This window comes from Choloepus didactylus, chromosome 1 (genome assembly GCF_015220235.1).
Source record: "Choloepus didactylus isolate mChoDid1 chromosome 1, mChoDid1.pri, whole genome shotgun sequence".
Classification (NCBI taxonomy): domain Eukaryota; kingdom Metazoa; phylum Chordata; class Mammalia; order Pilosa; family Megalonychidae; genus Choloepus; species Choloepus didactylus.
This window is the reverse complement of record NC_051307.1, coordinates 52,159,907-52,180,892: the sequence shown is the minus strand read 5'-3', so window position 1 is coordinate 52,180,892 and position 20,986 is coordinate 52,159,907. Positions and strand designations below refer to the sequence as shown.

The following is a 20,986-nucleotide window of genomic DNA, read 5'->3' as shown; positions in this document are numbered from 1 at the left end:
TATAAATAAGATATAAATAAAATTAGTTTGAAAAATAATGGATCTGAAAATTGGAATTGAGTGGCAACTCTTTAAGGGTATGGGATAAAGTAGCATAACTTACATTTGATTTGACTACACTGTACTATAACTTCACTAACATGATTTTCTGAGCACAAAAGAAATTCCAAAATAAAATACCAAGGGAGAGCCCTCATTAAAGAAAGCCATTGAAGGAAGCAGAGAGGGGATATTAAGAGATACAGATGATGAAAGAGGGGAATCTAAGGAAGAAAACAGTACAATGTATTGATATTTTGACAAATTCAGGAAACTTTTCTCACTCACCATCTTCATTGTTTTTTTTGATCTGTCTTTTTCACTCCTTCAGCCCTCTCCCACCAAGTAAATACACTTTGTTCCTGTATTAAGCCCCTCCCTCTTTTTCCTGTTGCTTTTCCTCCTTGAAAAAGTAGCTATAGCCTTCCAAAACAAGTCTTCAATGATGTGCCTGCCATTTACTGGAAAAAGTTCACGAGTGTTGAACACGCTTTCACTCCTCCCACGATTGATCTGGCAATTATTCTGGCATGGCATACGTGCAGTATAGTTGTAAGAAACTTGTCAGTCATCTGTGCCTTCATTTACTTTCTGCCCCAGTGTAAACTGCTAGATTTATTTGCTAAAACAGACTTCAATCAAGACACTACCTTTCTTAGAAACCTTCTATTACTCACCATTTACTAGCAGCATATTTATGAGCCAATTAGTCTGGCTTTTGAGTCATTTCATAATGGGACCCTCTCTAACTTTTCTCACTGGATTTTTATGTATTAATTTTATTATCTCACATCACATCACATCACACCATAGCATATATTACATATCATAACATATTATATAGTCACCATTCCTAAATTTGATTTTTTAATTGAAACAGGTATATTAGTGCATACAGTAAAGAGCATTAATTTTAAGGCACATGTGGAGCAAGGTTTTTAAAAATCCTCCTAGATGGTAGGAGAACCCAAATTAGAAAGCATACAATTTGACATGAAAATAAATGTCTGTTGTATGAAGTGTATGTAATATACATGGAGATAAATGTCTACTGAATGAGGTGAAATTCCCTTCAGCTTCCAGTGGTGACCACTGGCCAGCCTAATGCCAATTGTATCCTGCAGATATTCTCAAGAAGACCTTTTGGTTAGAAACAGTCAGGACAGACATTTTTTATTATCACCTCTTTCATGCTTTGAAATGCAGCAGATTTATCGGAACTCTTAGAGCCATAAAAGAACTTCATATTATTTTACTAGAGTAACAGAAAAGGAACCAAAAATAAAATTTCCTCTCTGTTTCTGGTGTGTGAACACTTCACGTAGCTTTGTGATTTGACATCACAAGAAATTCCAGGGGAGGCTGTGCAAGCCGGGAGGAAGCCGAGGCCAAGGAGCAGCGGGCGCCGAACCTGTGCTTGACTTACTTTGATGATCTTATTTGTTATATCAAATGGAGCAGAAAAAAGGCTCTCCAATGAGCATAAGAGCTACTCTTGGTTTTAATTCACTCCCTTTGATTTCCCTCAGCAGCACAGATTAAAGATGGGTCTTTCTTCTTGCCTGGTGTGTCTCACTGTGGTACTTACTAGGAGAAAGAAAGAAACAGCTTTAAAGGATTCTTTGTCCAACAGGGTCTCTTTTACTACCAAAAACATCTTCTAGGATGAAGTGCAGAGGTGTTTGATGTTGGCTGGACTAGAAATCACTTTTTGTCAATCAAATACAAACCCAGTAACTGACAGCCTAGTTACGAAAACAAGCTAAAAATGATATAGTAAGGAAAAATCTTCGTATTAGAAACTCAGTTTTTAACTATCTTACTCCATTCATTTACATAAATATAGAAGGGCCAAATTGAAGAAATCGTTAAAAACAGCTCAACTGAAATGAACAGGATTGTTACAAGCGAGTGGTCTCCAGCTCCCTGAGCACACATCTTTCGTTAAAGCTTCCAGTCACGGCCCATTCTCCTATCAGTTGATAATGGCACAGCCAGCTGGGAGTTTCAGAATCAGTAGCCACGGCCAGCCAGCCCACAAGGGCAAACGTGTTTTAAACATATGTTTGACATGGTACAATCAATCCATATACAACTATGTATCTAACACTATGTACAAGGTACCAATGTACACTGAGACTTGTGCTATTAAGAGATAAGACATTTCCCAGATCATTGGAGGCTCTAATTCCCCCCTTACACCTCACAGCACTTTCCAAGAAGCATGTTATCTTGCAGTAACACACCCTTGACTTTTGACTTATTGTTTAATTATAATCCAAAAAAATGTCAGATCAGAATAATTGCCACCCCAATTTGCCATTACCTCTTGTAGGCTTTCTGACTTACCTAACTGAGCATTTGAAAATGTTTAAGTTTTACTGACCTTGGAGGAAGCGATCCATGCAGTCCTTCCAATGATTTTCCAATGTGAGCAGAGACTGCATGGGGAGAGGAGCAGAGAATCAGTGTTGGCTATTTCAAAACTTTTTGTGTTTAACATAATCCAGCTTCATAGCTTTACCTGCCTCTAGAGGGCACACTCTCCACTATATCAACATGAAGCCATGAATGCATATTCTCAGCAATATAGTCCTATATTCAGCAAAAGCAGACTATGGTTGCGTTTCACTGACTGAAAACAAGACTGAGTCAACTTGACTGATTATATCTCTAAGTTGTAACTTTTATTCTTCATCGTCTAACCTTCTATATCATTTATTTGCCACCATCCAAAAAATGAGTATGAACCCTTTTAATGCCTCGGCTTAACGGTACTAATGCCCCATCCTGTCCAATGCAAGAGTTTTCCAACTAGATTCACAGCTTGCTAGGAATCTTCTCTGCAATCCATCCTCCCCACCATTGTCAGTCATTTTTTTAGAATCACAGCTTTGACTGTGTCTTTTACATTCTAAGAACACTTTCTTTAGCTGCCTATTCCTTTTAGAATAAATATCTAAATTCCTAATCCTAGAATTAAAGGTATAAACAATACGGCCTCAATCTCTTTTCTCCAAATGGCTTTCCAGTTAGTCACCCTGTTTTAGTTTCCTGACTACTAAGAAAAATAGCACCCCTACTTAACTTATGATTAAACCAAATTGAAAACTTACTGCAATCATCTTGTGCTTTCCAGCCTTCATGTTTTCTTTGTATTGTTTCTACTTGGAATGATTCCTTGCCCTATTGCTCTGAGTCCAAATTCTTTTTCTTTTCCATTTTTTCCCCCAGTTTCAACTATTTCTGAGATTCTTAGCTGAATTAGTCTCTCCCTCGACTGTGGCAGGCACTGTGTTGGATGCTGATGATACCAAAGTAAACAAGAGTGAGGTTCTCCTGTGAGAAAATGAACTTGAGAAATCTTAACATTTACCAAGTTGTGTGAAAAGCGCTATAATATAGGCATTATTACCCAGAGGAAGGCCACCTAACTCAGCCTTTGGGATCAAAGAAGACCTCCTAAACGAGGTGACCCTAGTGCAGAAATTGGAGGGAGAGTATGGGCTTGGTCAGGGGGAAAAAGAGGAAGATTTTTCCAGGTGGAAAGGAGTGCACTGTTGGAGCTAGATTGTCTCTGCATCTAGAGCCATTGGTCCTCCTCAGGACCATCCCTCACTGGACTCTTTCAACAGCCCACCTGATTTCACTCTTGTCATACCACCTTACTGTCAGAGGCTTTTCACATTGATTGAATCTAACTGCTCTTGACCTATGTATCTTTTCAATCTTTCCTCGGCTCATTGGACACATTCACACCTCAATGGTGTATACATCTCAATGGCATATTCAATCTGAATGGCATGTCCTTGCCCTGATTATTCATCTAGTCAATTTCTGTGTAGTTCCTTCCTTGAACTTCACAAAGCAGGATTAGTTGATCGCTCCTCTGTGATCTTACACAAGTTGTTTATCCTTTTAGTATAGCTATTGCCATTTTACAGAGGGCTGGGAGTATTTCCTTCAAGTACCTCCAATATATGTCAGATTGTCCTTTGATATGTTGTCTGGATCACAAAGCACACACATTTGCAAACTATTCTCAGAAAAGTCATTTGATGGTTGTTTATTTTTATTTTTATTTTTTCTGTTAACATTATGACATAATCACTGAATAGATACTTAGGTAGCATTTAAACTCTCATCATGAGCTTAGAGGAAAAACTTCCTGACTTTTATTGGACATTTCTTTGTTCCAGGCACTGTGTCAACACACTTCCCAACAACAATGACAAACATTATGAGGGTATTAGTCCATAGATAAGGTAAAAGGCCAGTGACATAGATATTAAGGCAAAACCGATGTGTGAACCCAGTTCCTAAGAATTTTGCTCTTGCTTCATAACATGCAACTTATTAAAAGTCATTTTTTATTAGTGCTGTATTTTTATCATATCTTTGGGATTCATATTGGATGTCATTTTCCTTATATTAAAAAGTATCCAATCTTCTTTACTATAGATAGGGATTATTCCTTGCTGTCTATAATATGAAGAGAGAGAGAGGGAAGACTATCTTTTGTGTTCTTCAGCTTCATAATGAAATCTATCATCTTGTGATTAAGAAACAGGCCTATTCCTTATAAAATTTCTGGATATTTGAGGCCTCCTGTTTAAATATAATGTAAGATAGAATTTAATTCACTTAATTTTCTTTTGGAAGATAATTTGGCTTCAACTCAAATAATGACTCCCTCTATTAAGCAGGATTACACTAGCTCTTATAACAAGTCAACTCCAAATTTCAAAACACAATGAAATTTTGCATGGCAGGAAAAAATGCAAAACTGGTATTTTGCATGGGCAGCATTCCTAGTATGGGAGGAGAGGTGAATCTCTGCTCCATTGATTCATTCAGGTTGAAGGATGTCTTGATGCTTCTATCCAGCAGAACGGGGCAGGACAAACATGGAAACACACAACCAACTTCTTAAAGCCTCAGCCCACAATTGCAAACATCATTTTCACTTACCATCTTTTGATGGAAACTACTCACATAGCCATATCTGTGAAAAATAGGGGCCCCCAACTCCAAATATTGTGGGTTCTCATGCTTATGCCATACTAGTGAGACTTTTTACAGTTACAAATGCAAATTATTGTTACAAAATTATGTATAAGGATTTGAAAAAGGCCTTTGAGGAGTTTTAAGGCTTAAGCATTATTAGCATCACAGGAAGTCAGTCAGTGTGGACTAGAAAATGTACTCCCTGGTTTGGCAGCTACTTCCCAGTGACAGCTTCATGCAATGGCAGGGTATATATAAGGACAAATAAAATCGATTATTATCTATTATTTATTAAACAAGTTAAACCATGTAATCACTTTAAAGAAGCTCAAATGAATTCAAGAGGTTATAAATAAAATAGAATACATATTTGTTTTCATATCCCATTATTATGAGAGCAGAGCTAAACTTTAGTCATAGCTATAATGTCCATGGAACTACACACTGCCTTACTATTTAAATGTATGCTCAGTAAATATTGCATTCTAGTTAATTGTTCCAATTTATTTTCATTTATAGTGCCTTAAAGTGTGTGTGTGAGAGACAGAGAGAGAGAGAGAGGAGGGAGGATTTCATGAGACCTTTTAAATAACTAATTTTATTGCTATGATACAGTTAATTGACTTCTGTAAATATTCATGGACTAAGGAGTCAGAAAATCCCTGTTTCCTGCTCTGGCATTGCTGTTTCCTTGCTGTGACATATTACTTATCCGACCTCGGTCATTGTTTTGTCACTTTTAATGGGGGAGTACTAGTAGTTACCCTGTCTGCTTGAAAATTTTCTGTAAATATCTAACACGTTGCTGGATAAAAAAAACATTTAATGTTGATAAAGCACCCAACAGATGTCGTGTATTACTTCTCATGATGCTGGTGATAATAATAATGATAAAGTCCTAACCTTGTTAGGCAATTCACCTATGGAATGCCCTGAGTGTGTTATCTCTGTCAAAGCTCCCCAAACACCAGCTATGGGATTTCTCTGAGCTTTAGACTCCTCCTCTTTAACATGGTTTTAAAATACTATATATCCCACAGAGTTACTATGAAGAATAATGGAATTTATGCAGAGGGCTTAAAATGGTGCCTAGCACATAGGATGTACTATGTAAGTAGTAATTAGATAAAAAAAAAACAAACAAAAAAACAAACAAAAAAACATTTTAAATGCAAGCTTGCTTCCATTCAGAATTGTCCCAGTCTTTTAAAAGCAATTCAAATGCAAATTTTATTGTGCAGACTATATCTGCATGTCTACTTTAAACTATCTCTAAATATTAAAAAACAAGTCTGATAGTTGCTAGAATCATCTCTAGGTATACTTCTTTGGGACGATGACTCCAATTTGGAATCTGTTTGGTCCTTCTGAAGAGTGTGGTTTCTGTGGTTTCTTGATGTGAGAGTGAAATAAATTTACTTTCATAGTCTCTTTATCACTAGTTGCATGGAATTATATCTAGATCTAAACCTATATCCCAGTTTTTCTGGTTCAGAAGCATGAATTTTCTGAAACAATGTTGTTCCTATCAGGGATGTCACCAGTGATATTAGACAGCAACACACATTCTGTATTTTTTTCTCAAGTTTGCCAAAAACAGCCAGCACAATTGCTTTATCTTTTAAAAATTCTCCTACTGGAAAATGGTTTCCTCATTTTTTATTTATGCCAGAACTTCTTTATTTCATGTATGTGTTTTATACTCTTATAAGGAACTCCAGTTAAAGGATTAAGACCCACTTTGAATGAGGTAGATAGCATCTCAATTGAAATAACTTAATCAAAAGTTCCCACCCACAATAGGTCAGCACCCACAAGAAGGTATTAAAAAAATGTGGTCTTTTCTGGCATACATAACAGCTTCAAACTACCACAGAAACTAAGAACCAATTCAAAAGCATAGTTGTAGCTTATTTTTTTCCCTGTTTTCTCCATAACAAAGAGTACTAATCTTTGAGCTCATAGTATTTACCAGGAACTATGTTAAGCACTTCACTTACTTTAACTCATTTAACCTTTCAAGAGGGTTATATGGGAGTATTATTATCCCTATTTTTAATATCTAATAGTAATCATTAGTGATAGCTATAAATTATCAGAGAAAATATTCATGCTGACTAGCCATACACTCAATGTATGGTAAATTGGAGATTTAAAACATTGTGTAACTGATTTTAAGTTTCTCTATAGTTCCTCCCATTTGACTATATCATAATACCTATATCATACATTTCCTCCTTTTATAAATTCTTTATTTAGAAATGCAGATTAATTAAGATTTCTCTACAGAAAAATTTTTATATCCACAACATCCATAAGTTATAAGGTAGGCTCTTTGCTACAGATTTTCATTTCCACAAAAAATTTTAACACAGTAACTCATAAATATATTTGCAGAAGAAATACGTAAATGAAGATTGAGTAAACAAGATCCTAAATTAGTGATGGGGATAGAAATACTGATAAAAATGTACATCTTTGTCCCTAATGCTTAAATATTTTCCTGACAATTATGACTAGTAAGAACAAGTTATGACTTAAAAAGAAACCAAACCATAGCTAAGACTTTAAAGATATAAATATCTAAATGATGATCTAGACTTACATTTACACCTTTTGGGAGCCAGAGAAATGATTGTTGGGTCTACCTATCCCAAATACATATGTCTGATGATATCTTAAGTAGGATTTTTACTCAGGATGTGATGAATTTTCCTGAATAAGAAATATATATCCCTAAAATAAGCAGGAAAAGAAACAAATACTACAGTGTGTACAGAATAGATGTCTGGTGTCAATTTCTGGTTTCTCCTAATGGTCTAGTAACTACCCTTGGTTATTAAGGTCCAGTCTGGTTTCTTCTTCCTCCAGTTTGGACAGATTCTCCATTCTGTCCCACATTGTTGATCCCCTTTACTTCTCCTAAAATTGAACAATTTCTTAATCAAGGACCTTCTCCGTCCTTGTAGACTAGTTTCATATTTGGCTAACCTAATTGCTGGACATTTGCTTCAAGTATCGAGTCTAGCAATATTTCTTTTGAGGTTTGCTTCTGCTGGTAAACTGCAAAATGTCTGCTGTCATTAAGTCCTGATGGCTCCCCTCTCTCTAATCTGAGTACTCCAAGTTGGATCTGTGTGCTTTCTCTCCCTGCTTTGTTGTATTTTCTTTCATGTTGCAGAGATACTCTGTTCCTTGACTGGAAAAGTCATTCTCTGATTCAGAATAAAACAGCAAATGAATTTCCATTCACTGGGCAGAAACATGGATATTATCAATATACATTTCCCATCTAATGGAGAGGCTTGGCATGCATTTTATTTAATGAGGTAATGTCCAAACTTACTTTGGCTAACCTTAGGGAAAATTAAATTGCATAAATCTTCCCCGATTGGAACATTACAATCTTATAAGAGTCCTGTATTTGTTCTGCTATCAGCTCTATTAGTTGATGATATTCTACTTGTATCACTTTCCTATTAGTAAATTTACAGAACAATTTGGCAACTGATAGTGCCTTTCTTGAATATTTCCAAATTTGGAAATATCTTCTTAAATGAGCCTGTTTACCCATGAATATGAGCCATTAAGTTTGGGAAAACAAGACCTTCAAAGATATAGGAAACTACCATTTTCAACTTCTGCTTCTAATCTGTAACATTCTATAAGGAATATGAGAAAAATATCTTCAGGTTATTTTGATAAAGAAAAAAAAAGACTAATGATTTGACTTAAATTGTGGGTTTGTTGACATTTTTATTGGCTAAAACATGAACTGTCTTTGAGGTAGCTCTGTTGGGAATCTTAATTGAACAGTCATTGCTTGTTTTCTCATTCTTTGTGTGCAGGCAAGCTGTCAAGACTTCCAGGTTTCCACTGTTCCGCAAACTCACACTTTGGGTTTGGCATGCTTTGACAGACATTCAAAATGATGGCATGATTGTAAAATTGTCTTTTTCTTTAAAAGCAAGTAAAAACTAAATGAAGGTACTTTTTTTTGCTAAATATTGGGATTTATCCATTTTTTTTTCTTCTTGAGAACATTTCTGCTATTTTGTCTCTTTCCATATGAACCATTACAGTTAATAATATCATCTGGAGAGAAAGAGAATTGAAATGCTGAATATATGAAATCATATGATTGTGCTAGTATAGTCTTAAAAAATTTATGCTCAAGTGCAGCAAAGAATTTCAAAAAAAAGCGTTCCTGTGCTTTAACACAAAGTTCCATCCCATTTTCAGAACTGTCAGAACAAAAACTACTGTTCTATGGAAAAAGAAATCTCTTTTTTATTCGAACCAAGACATCTCATTTGTGCCCAAAACGTCATCATAATTCTCATGGAAGCTTTCTTAGAGGAACTAAACACTACTCCAAGGGCTTCAAAGATTGTGTAATGGTGACTCCTCATTTGATAAGAAACCCTGGAGAGGGTGATTGGTCTCTCCTGCCTCAGGGCATTGGCATTCACTGTTCCGGCTACCTGGAGACTCTTCTCCTCATCTCTCCATGGATCTTGGTCTTGCCACTTTTAAGTCTTTGCTCAAATGTCAGCTATCTGTGAGGTCTTCTCTGGCACAGTATAAATTAGTAGCATTCACTATCCATTCCCTTAATTCTATCTTCTCTCAATCCTATTACCTTGCTTTATTTTCGTTTTTGCAGATAATCACACTGGACATTTATGTACCTATTTGTTTACTCATTCATTTTCTGTCTCCTTCCACTAAAATGTTAATGTCATGAAAACAAATTTTTTCATTGCTGTGTCCCCAGTGCTTAAAATACAACTTGACCTCAACAGATGTTTGCTAAAAGAACGCATGGATAAATGAATGGATGTGTTTTAAAAGTCCTAATTTTATATTTATGTTTAATAAGACTGTCTCATAGAATAAATTACTGGTTCTGTTTTATTTAGTTAGTAATTCCACTACATGGCTTAATTTTCCTCCCTCCCGCTATAAGACAGATAACCATGAATTACTCCAAATTTTCCTAGTTTACCAAGTATGTATAATATCTGTGGTCATGCCAACATCTCAATGAGGAATACTTTTCCTACCACCCCCCACCCCAGTTACAGCTTCTCTTTCAACGTTCATATTAAAAGACATTTCCTTCACAAAGCTTTCTTTACTTCCCCCATAATATTCAATTGTTTCCTCTCCTTTGCTGTAGCATTTTGTTTATATTCCCACTACAGATTTTACTCACTATAGTTTTTGTGTACTTCTGTCCCCATCCAATACTAGAATTTAAATCTTTGGTCAACAAGAAAATTATTTTCTCTCTCAAGGCCATAAGGTACCCAACACAATGCATTGCATGTCTAAGGTACTTAAAATATTTTGCTGTAGGAAAAAATGAATAAGTGAACCTAATTTAACATCTACAGAAAATGTCCCTAATAATATTGAGGCTCAGAACAGTCGATGCTAGAATCACTTCAAATTCTATTTAATTGATTTGATCTACCTTCCAAAAACATGAGATTAATTTAGGTTGATTGATTTGTGCAAAATAGAAAATAAATCTGCAAAATTGTCTCTTCCCTCCAAAACGTCCTCTTCACACATGAATTTGGGGGGAGGATGTTTACAGACTGAATGGTGACTACTTTAAATATAGGAAAACCCATGTCATCAGCAGAAATTTACAGGCTGCTGTTTCTGTTTCTGTAATAATTCATGTGAGTTAGAAAATACTGATGCTATCATGTGTAGCTCTTAGTTTGTTATCAGATTTGTTCAATAATGTAGACACTCCACTTATAGGTCAAGGAATACATTTTGAGAATTCCTTGGAAGGAAATGTATGTCCTCCACTCTGTTTTTTGTTTCTTGTTTTTGTTTGTTTGTTTGTTTTGTTTTTTGTTTTTTGCCCAGTGATAATGAGAAAATTTCCAGAAGGGAGCTCAAATGGTGTCCTTGTCATCCGAGCCGTCTCAGTTTCTAAAGATATTTTCTGATGGGTGGACAGCCGATAAGTATCAGCATTTGCCACATCCTGACAGAGCATCTAATCCTGCTCTTTGTGGCCATTTCTTAACATTATTGGGAAGCAGTATATATTGACACTGAAATCTATTTAAAAGCAAGGTTCCTGACAACTAAACTTCAAGAAGGCAGAGCCTTTAAAAATGCTCATAGGCACATTGTGTTGACAGCAGGCACTATTGACTTTTTCCACCGAACAATTCCATGCCATGAGCTCAGTAACAACACAGGGACCCTAGGGGAGAAAAGTGGCTGATTTTTCTTAGAAACTACCTGCTGTCAGTCAGTTTGGCATCACTTTGGGCAGCAGGTGCTCCAAAAGATAAAATGAAAGATTGTTAGAGATTTTTTTTTTCTTTTCTTCCTGTTTTTTGACAACTCATTGATGGTGGGATCTACTTGAGATGAAAGTTCAGTTTACCTTGACAAGATAGCTTTTTCTTCAGGTTATTAACTTGATCACTGGCCTGTGACACATTAGGGAAGGGAAAAACATAGAAATTTGACTTTCTCTATCTTGACTGCCTTTTTTATTTCTGCACACACAAGCTATAACTGGAAAGAGAAGAACCAGGCCTGCATTTCGTTTCCCAAAACCAATTTCAATGCATGCATTTTGTTTTTACTTTGCTTAAGTCTGTCACTTTTGACATCTAAAATCTGCAGGAAGATTGTACTTTGTGTGATGTTACCAGGCTCTGCTGCCTGTGGTGGATGAACTGACTGTAAAGTCAGTAAATTAAATGCAAGTAATTCTAAGTTATGATATTGGTCATAATTTATCAACAGGAAAAAGTGACAGTGTGCAGAATTTCACAACTCAAAATTCCAATTCTGTGGTGATAAACCAAAGCTGCTTTGTGACTGATTAAGTGGCAAAAGGTGTGCATTTCTGCATAAAGGTTACAGAAAATTCCATGAAGGATTAAAACTGACAGAATGCCAATGTGACAACTGCGGGAAGCAGTGATATAATCACGGTTCCATTTGGTAAACTCACATGAATACTATATATACGTAAAAAACCCAACAACAAACAGATGATGAGGGCGTTTGGCTTGAATTAATTTTTAGTCAAATCTGTCACTATCACAACTGAAGAAAAGAGAGGAAGACTTTAAAATGCCTTGTTAAAACGGAATTATCAAGGGAAAGCAGGCAAGGAGCCATATGTAACCAGCAAAATCAAGAAAGATGAGATTTTGAAATCAAATGTTTATTCATTTAATTAGGTTCACAAGTGAACATATAATTAGAATGAAAAAAATCACTACAAATTACCGAACTTAAAACACACTGGTCAATACTACAAACAACAAGAAATCCAAAATGGCATAATATTCGGAATTCTTAATTTCCTGATACAGCACTATAATATTCTTTCTACATTTTTGAACTTCATTGTCCTTGATTGTCACTTCATATGACAATGATTTTTTTAATGTGTGCTTATAAGGAGAAAATAGAAAAATAGTTCAGATGTTCCTCTAGCAGAGTTCACCAAATTTTTTTTCTGTAGCATCGATAGCTTGGAAAAAATTTATTTGGCTTCACAACTCATTGGTAATGACATGAGGAGACATGATCTGATCTAGTGAGATGCATAAAACATGGAGCTTCACACACAGATAGCTTCAGCCTTTTGTCATACTACTTCAAGGTAATGGCCTACAAACACAGGGATCCTGGTAATGACTTTATGAGGAGTTCGTACCTGAACTGAAAGTATGGAGCATTTTTAGTTATTTACACTTCATTATCAAGAATATTCTTCACAGGAAATTACCTTTCAGCAGTCATCCATGAGTGCCAAACACTTCACCAAATTGTCTAATGATTGGAAGAATTTTCAACAGACCAGTTTCTCCCTCTGTGTATGACTGGGAGTGTTGAAGAAGTGGTAGGCTGTCTGTCTTGGGGGGGCTGTGACTAGGAGAACCAAAAGTCAGATGAAGGAGTTTGGGATTCTTATTATGTTGCCAATGGACCAGTCAGGAGATATCTGTTTTCTTCTGGAATTTTTTTTTTTTTAAGTAGCTTAATTGAGATATAATCCACACACCATACAATTCACCTATTTAAAGTGTATAATTTGATTTTTTTCTACACTCAGAATTGTATTAAATCTAATTTTGGGTTTCATCTAAAATTAATCCAATTTTAAAACATCACCAGAATCTAATCTTAGGACATGTTCATCACCCCAAAAGAAACAGGGTACCCATTAACAATCACTCCTATTCTCCCTACCACTAGCCCCTGGCAATCGCTAATCTACTTTCTGTGTTTATTGATTTGCCTATTCTGGGCATTTCCTATAAATGGAATCATAGTATATGTGGTACTTTGCACCAGGCTTTCTTTGCTTAGCAGAATGTTTCAAGGTTCATCCATGTCATAGCAGGTATCAGTACTTCCAGTCTCTTTATTGCTGAATAATATTGCAATATATAGGTAGATATACCACATTTATTTATCCGTTCACACTTGATGGACATTTGGATAGCTTCCACTTTTGGCTATTATGAATAATGGGTCTATGAACATTTCTGTACTTTTTGTGTGGACATAGGTTTTCATTTCTCTTGGGTATGTATTGAGGAGTAGAATTGTTAGGTCTATTGGAACACTATATTTAACATTTTGAGGAAATGTTTTTCCAGACTGTTTTCCAAAGCAATTAAACCATTTCATATTCCCACCAACACCGTATGAGGATTCCTAATTCTTCACATTCTCACCAACACTTGTCGTTTTCTGTCTTTTTTATTATAGCCATCAGAGTGGGTGTGAAGTAGTCTTGCATTGTGGTATCAGTTTGTATTTCGCTAATTACTAATGTTGAGCATCTCTTCATGTTCTTGGCTATTTGTGTATCTTCTTTGGAGAAATGTGTACTCAGATTCTTTGCACATTTTTATATATTTAAATATACATTTGAAGTATAACTGTCATGTAATGTAATGTACAGTTTGTAAGTGTTAAGTTCGGTGAAGTCTGACAATTACATCCAGCTACGTTAATATAACCCAAAACTACTTATAAGGCTTTTCCATTAGTCCAGAAAGTTCTATTGTTTCTTTTTCCACTAAGTTTTCTCACCTAACCAAGGTAAAAACTTTATGAGTCATATCACCATATTTTACCCATGGAATCATACAGAATATACTCTTTTGTTTGGGGGTTCCTTTCACTCACATTTTGCTTTTGAAATTAATCACTTGTAAAAATCAGCAGTTCTTTTATTTTTATTGCTAAATAATATTCTACTATATGAATATACCACAATTTGTGTATCCATTCTCCAGTAATGGACATATGGATTATTTCCAGTTTGGGGTTATTATGAATAAGATTTCTATAAGCAGTCTCAAATAAATACTTTTGTGGGAATATATTTTCATCTTCCTAGGAATGGAATTGCTGGGTCATAGTATGGATTTTTGTTTAATTTGATCAAAAATAGCCAAAAATTTCTCCAAAGTGATTTTACCATTTTACCGTTTCACCAGCAATGTATGAGGTTCCATTTACTTCACATTCTCAACAGTATTTGGTGGTATTTTCAGTCTTTTTGGTGTGAGTCATTCTAGTGGATATGAAATGGTAGCACATTGTGATTTCAATGTGTTTTTCTCTGAAGACTGTGATGTGCCTATTGACATATATATATATATATGAATAAGAAGTGCAAGTCTTTTGCCCATTTATATTAACTTATTTTTTCTCTTTGTGTAAATAGGAAACAAGTCCTCTGCCCTATATATACACACACATATTTAATGGCATATATATATATATATATATATATATATATATATATATATATACACACGTAGAGAGAGAGAGAGAAAATATTTTCTCCCAGTCCATCATGTCTACTTATTTTCTCAGTGTTATATTTTTATTAGTAGAAATTGTCAGTTTTATTAAGTCCAACTTTTCAATTTTTTCCTTAAAGATTATTACTTTTGTGACCTAAGATATTATTGCCTGCCTAAATTTATAAAGTTATTCTCCAATGTTTTCTTCTAACAATTTTATGGTTGTACCTTGTATCTTTAGGTCTACAGTCTACCAAAATTTACTTTTTTGCTTATTGAATGAGGTAGAGGCTAAAGTTCATATATTTTCCTATGCAAATATCCAGGTGATCCAGCTCCATTTGTTAGAAAGTCTATCTTGTCCCCACTGAATTAACCTTTGTTGAAATTAGTTACTATTATATAGTGAAGGTCTATTTCTGGAATCTCTATTTTGTTTCATTGATCCATTTGTCTATTCTTATGAAAGTACCCCCAAATTCTTGATTTATATAGTATCATAGTATTGAAATCAGGTACTATAAATTTTCCAGATTTACTCTTTTTCAATTTTGCTTTTGCTATTTGTACCCTATGAATTGCCATATAAACTTATAATTTGATTGAAAATTTCTTCAAAAACCTGAAAACTTTATTAGTATTGCATTAAATCCATAGATCAATTTTTGGAAAATGTTTCTTAAAAATATTGAGCCTTTAAATTAATGAACATAGTATACTACTCCATTTACTGAAAGTCTTCTTTAGTTTCTGTCGGCAATGCTTATTGTAGAGGACTTGCACATCTTTTATTTAATTTAGTTTTATTTGATGTTTTTTGTTGCAATTATAACAGCATTTTAAAGATTTTGTTTTTATTATTATTTGCTGGCATAAAGAAAAAAATTTGCATTTCAGTGCTATCTCACTGCCATTTTTACTTCCACTGATTTCATTCACTTTAGGGATACTATTTTCCCTATTCTGCAACACAAGGATATGCTCAAGTGTACATGCATGCACACACAAATGTGGGGGGAGTGATAAACTTTATTAAGAATCTAAGAGAAGCGGGATATTTGCTTTACATAATTTTGACCCTTCATTATTAAATATTAGGTATTCTGATTACTGGCTTATCTGTCCTCCTCATCCTCACTTTCTGCATTTTTCCAGAGTAGTTATTCTGGATGTCTTCTGTTTTTCCCTTCAAACTTATGCTCCTCCTGTCTCCACCATACTGTGTGCCTCAGAGCCTAATCTGATGATCTGAGTTACTTGGTTTCTTTGTCTTCTGGCTTTAGGTAAGTTCAGACAATGGGGAGTACTGACAAGAAACTGAAGGAAAGGATGACAATGAGGTCAGAGCAATTTTTCTTGCATCCACCCTATAGATTGCAACAGTTTGTATTTCTTCAGGTTTGGGGGAGTTTTTCTTTGCTTTGTGCATTTATGTCCAGGTGTGGTAAAGGTTCTAAAGCTGTTCTAGCCCTGGAGTACTTCATTATCCCTTGTTGGTATCCCTATACAGTATCCTCCCGTTTACTCTCTAGTTCCTTATTAAACTTTATTCAAACATCCCAAGTTGAGAATACTATTTCTGGCTGGAACTTTGACTGAATAATTCAGGTATTTCTCGTCTACTATGCACAATTACATCATCTCTTTCCAACATTCATTCTCAAATTCATCTCCTTGACCACCTTTGCATATTGTAAAACTTCAAGTTGTTAGCAAGAAGAAAGACTTTTAAATAGGACCAATCCTTCTAAGAACACTGGCATTTTAAAATTGAGATTTTTTACTTCCATCCTACTAATATGGGAAAAAAGATGATAAATGCCATGGTCTTAGTTTTGTTCCTAATTCTTATTTGCTGAATAGCTTTGAAAAGTAATGTAATCCTTAACAATTAGTTTTCATATATATGGAATATTGTAACTTTTCATCTATTATGTACATGATTAATGATGAAAAATAGTACATATACTCAGATAAATAATTTTGAAGGGGAAGTTAATTCTTACAAAAGCAATTTTAAAATGTAGTTTTAATTACAGTAATATGTAAAGAAACATTTACATTCAACATTTAACATTTTGGGCAGAATAATTCTTTGTTGTGGGGTCTGTCCAGTGAATTGTAGGATGTCTAGTGGCATCTTAAGCCTTTACAAACTAGATGACAGTAGCATTTCTCCAACTGTGAAAATCAAAAATGTACCCAGACATTACCAAATTCTTCCTGGGTGCAAACTATCCCATAGTTGAGACCCACTGGTTTAAATTATAGACATTGACAAATGATCAGATATCTTTTAATATTTTTTAATACTTAACAAATATAGAGGATCAGATGAATTGCTTATCAATTTTTTAAAAAGATATTAATTTAATTTTAGCACTCAGTTTGACAGAAGATAAGGAAAAATGGCTCATAATAAGCCACTAGAATTAATTTTCAGGAGGACTATGTGATAACATTGAAAGAATTTTAAAATTTATACTAGTGATCAGATAACATACTTCCAAATATTTGTCATAAGGACATTGTTGTGCAGGCATCAAAATGTATATATGGTATTGCAAATTGATCTAAACCACTTTGGTCATGCATGATTCTGAGATTTTTTTGTAGGAAACTGTGGCCACCAAAGAATTTTATGTTGGATTAAATAAGCAACACATAATATCTCATTGCATATAAGTATAGTAGACAGAATAATGTCTCCCCAAAGATATCTGAGCCCTAATCCCCAGAACCTGCAAGTATGTTAGCTTACAGAGCAAAGGGATTTTGCAGATATGTTGAAGGTTAAGGACCTTGAGATGGGAAGATTATCTAGATTATCTGGGTGGCCCAATCTAATCATATAGGTCCATGAAACTGGAACCTTTCCTAGCTATGGACTCTGGACAGAGCGAAGAATGCAAGATGATGGAGAATGGTCAGAGAGAGGCAGCATTGCTGGCTTTGAAGATACAGGAAGAGTGCCCTGAGCCAAGGACTGTGGGCAATCCCCAGAAGCTGGAAAAGGCAAATAAAAAGATTCTCCCCTAGAACAGAACACTGCTTTCCTGACCCTTGATTTTAGCCAAGTGAAACCCATGTCAGACTTCTAATCTACAGATCTGTAAGTTAATAAATTTGTGTTAAATCACTAAATTTGAGGTAATTTGTTATCACAGCAATAGGAAACAAAGTTGGGAAATAATTTTAAATAAATTACATTGTAAAAACAGGGTGGTTTATACAACATTGCTTATCTAACTGAAAAATCATAAGCAACATGAATGGTCAATAAAAGGGGATTAATTAAATATATAATGACTATAAATTATTCTAAAAATGGAATAGTAAACAATAATTTCAAATGGTTATACAATTATATATTTATAAAACTAAGAGAATGTTTATAATACATTGTGAAGTAAAAAACAGTTCAGCTCTTTGCACTAAGTTAACCCATTTTTGTAAAGTTAGATTTATTTACATATATGCATAATGGGAGGCATGTTAAAATTCTCTTTGTTCATGACATTGGAATGATGTAAATATTTTTTTTTTTTACTTATCTGTGTTCCCTAGATCCCAAACAGAACACCACTGTCAGAGATTTTTTGAGAAGATATTGTATAGTCACCTTCCACAAGCATAATTAAATTTTATCTGAGCATTTGCTCTTAATATTGATCTCATCCACCTTCCTCATTAGCCTAAAAAAGACCGAATGTCAAATACCTCATTCACTCCTTTAGCTTATCTCCTACACTGGCAACAGACATGTTCAACTGGCTTATTTCTGTTCTCTTTTCTTTATTTCCCACCTTAACCTTAATTTAGACCTTGGCAATGCAACTCTCATTAAAGAAGATCTAAGCCAAAGAACAAACAGCCAGAGTGTTGATTCTTTTTCTCCTTCCAGTACAAATTGTATATTTTATGACTTTTTCCTTGATGATTAGAGGTCTATATTGATTTTAAAATGAAGGATGAGTGTCTTATTTTGCCAGGCTATGCAGCCTGACTTAGTTTTCCATACAATGTGTTGGCTTAAACAATGGGAATTGATTGTCACAAGACTACGTCCCAGGGTTGATAATCTGGTTCTGGCTTGCAGGCAATCTTTGGTGTTCCTTGGCTTTCCCATCACATAATCATGTCCTCTCCTTTATCTGGCTTCCGTGACTTCTGGGTCCTCTTTATAAAGCTTCTAGTAATCTGGATTAAGACTCACCCTGTTTATGCTGGCCACACCTTAACTAAAATGACATCTGCAAGATGCAGATTAAGATTAAGGACATGTGTTTGTTAGGGTACACAATTCAATCTACCACAGTAAGGAAGTCATGTCACCACTTATTAAAAGAGAAAATAATAAACAGAACCCATGTGTTTACATTTCTATGCAGCTTAGTCTAGTCTGATTATCAGATACTAAAATAATTGATCAATAACATTTTAAAAGTTTTATTTTCACAGAAAGATGTTAGATTAATTCCTAATTCAACTCCATTGTAATTCAATCTATGAAGTTGGAATAGTTAATAGACATGTACTTGAAAATGTAAAATTTGAACCAAGTTTTTAAGACGGACAGGATTTAGATAAATGAAATGCTCTCAGGATTTTCTTTCATTTCCTCTGCCATCATAACCCTTTACTGAATCTATTCAAATCCTGTGAGCTAAGTATATTTATTGGCAATAAATGCATACCTTGCAATGCATTTATTCAGCAGTGTATGATAGGGCTCAAACTTACCTCGTTTGCTCTAGAGATATTAAATATCAGAATGTCCACAACTTTCATCACTCCATGCTTTGGTTGCCTGAAGGATACAACTATGAGACTTAATGAGGAATATGATGTACTGTATTTTAGCACAAAACTTAAAATACATCTCAAAAAATAGGAAAGATTCCTAAGACAAGGAATTATGGAATTTTAGCAATCATCTCCATATTTGTTCAATTTTGAAGTTCTGGCTTCAAACTAGACTGAAATATGCTTGTGGCCAACAAAAATACTTCATATTTCCTAATCACATGAAAGCATAATGAGGGCAAAAATTAAATAAACAAGTGCTCAATTGACATTACTTTGATGTTTGACTTACCTCTTCCACTTGAGTCTTATAAACCAGCATAAAACAACTGTAACTAATCTGAATTTTTAAACACACTTCTAATAATTTCATTGTTATATTTTGGATATGAGCCATAAATTATAACTATTGCCTGTTTGGGATTTAAATTTTTTTAGGGTTTTTTTTTTTTTTTTTTTTTTTTTTTTTTGTCATTATTTAAGAACTAATAATAGTTAGTCTAGGTTAGGGGTCAGCAAACTATGGCCTACATTCCAAATCCAACAGTAAATAAAGTTTTATTGGAACACAGTCATGCTCCCTCATTTATGTGTTGTCATTGGCTGATTTTGCATTAAAGTGATAGAGTTGAATAGTTGTGACCAATACTCCATAATGTGCAAAACCTAAAATATTTATCATCTGGCCCTTTATAGAGAAAGTTTTCTGATCCCTGGTTCAGATGCAAAATAAACATAAATGTTGTAAAAATCCTTTTTCAGTGGATTTTCATCAATTTAGACAAGCAGACTGAGTTAAGTGCATAATGAGTGGAGAGTTTCATTAGGAAAAGTCATTAAGTAGCTAGATGGTAATTGTATTTGAGTTTAAGAAACTATTGCATTATTGACTATTAATAGATTTTACTGAAATAGCATTTTCAAAATATTTAAATTATATATAAAAGGAAGTAAAAGTTGAGTAGTGTGATATCAATCAAAATCAAGCCACAAGAAGAATGAAAATCTGTCACTTGGTTTATTATTTAATATCATGATGTTTATCCTTCTCTGTTAATACAGATGTTTTCAAAAGCATGCATTACCATTTTCTACTCTAACTAAATAAATGTGTAGTTAGCTTAATGCATATTGACTTATTCAGGAAGAAATCAAATGTCCTAAGTAAATTCTCTACCTAAATGAATTATTTCTCTTGGAATCATATCCTTCTTTTTTTTCTCAGCTTCAAAAAAGATAATGTTTTCAGGTTTGACTTCAAAATAATAAAAACATAACGAACGTATACACATACAAAGTATGTGGATATG

The 20,986-nt window shown here is 34.4% G+C and overlaps 1 long non-coding RNA gene across 1 annotated transcript; it reads right to left on the bottom strand.

Moving 5' to 3' along the window:
• Nucleotides 1-1,593: 1,593 nt before the first annotated feature.
• Nucleotides 1,594-19,681, bottom strand: LOC119529878. The gene is made up of 3 exons (XR_005215966.1): nt 19,614-19,681; nt 2,426-2,480; nt 1,594-1,626 (listed from the first exon to the last, which is right to left on the bottom strand). It is a non-coding gene; the product is annotated as an uncharacterized LOC119529878 (long non-coding RNA).
• Between the last annotated feature and the right edge of the window lie 1,305 nt (nt 19,682-20,986).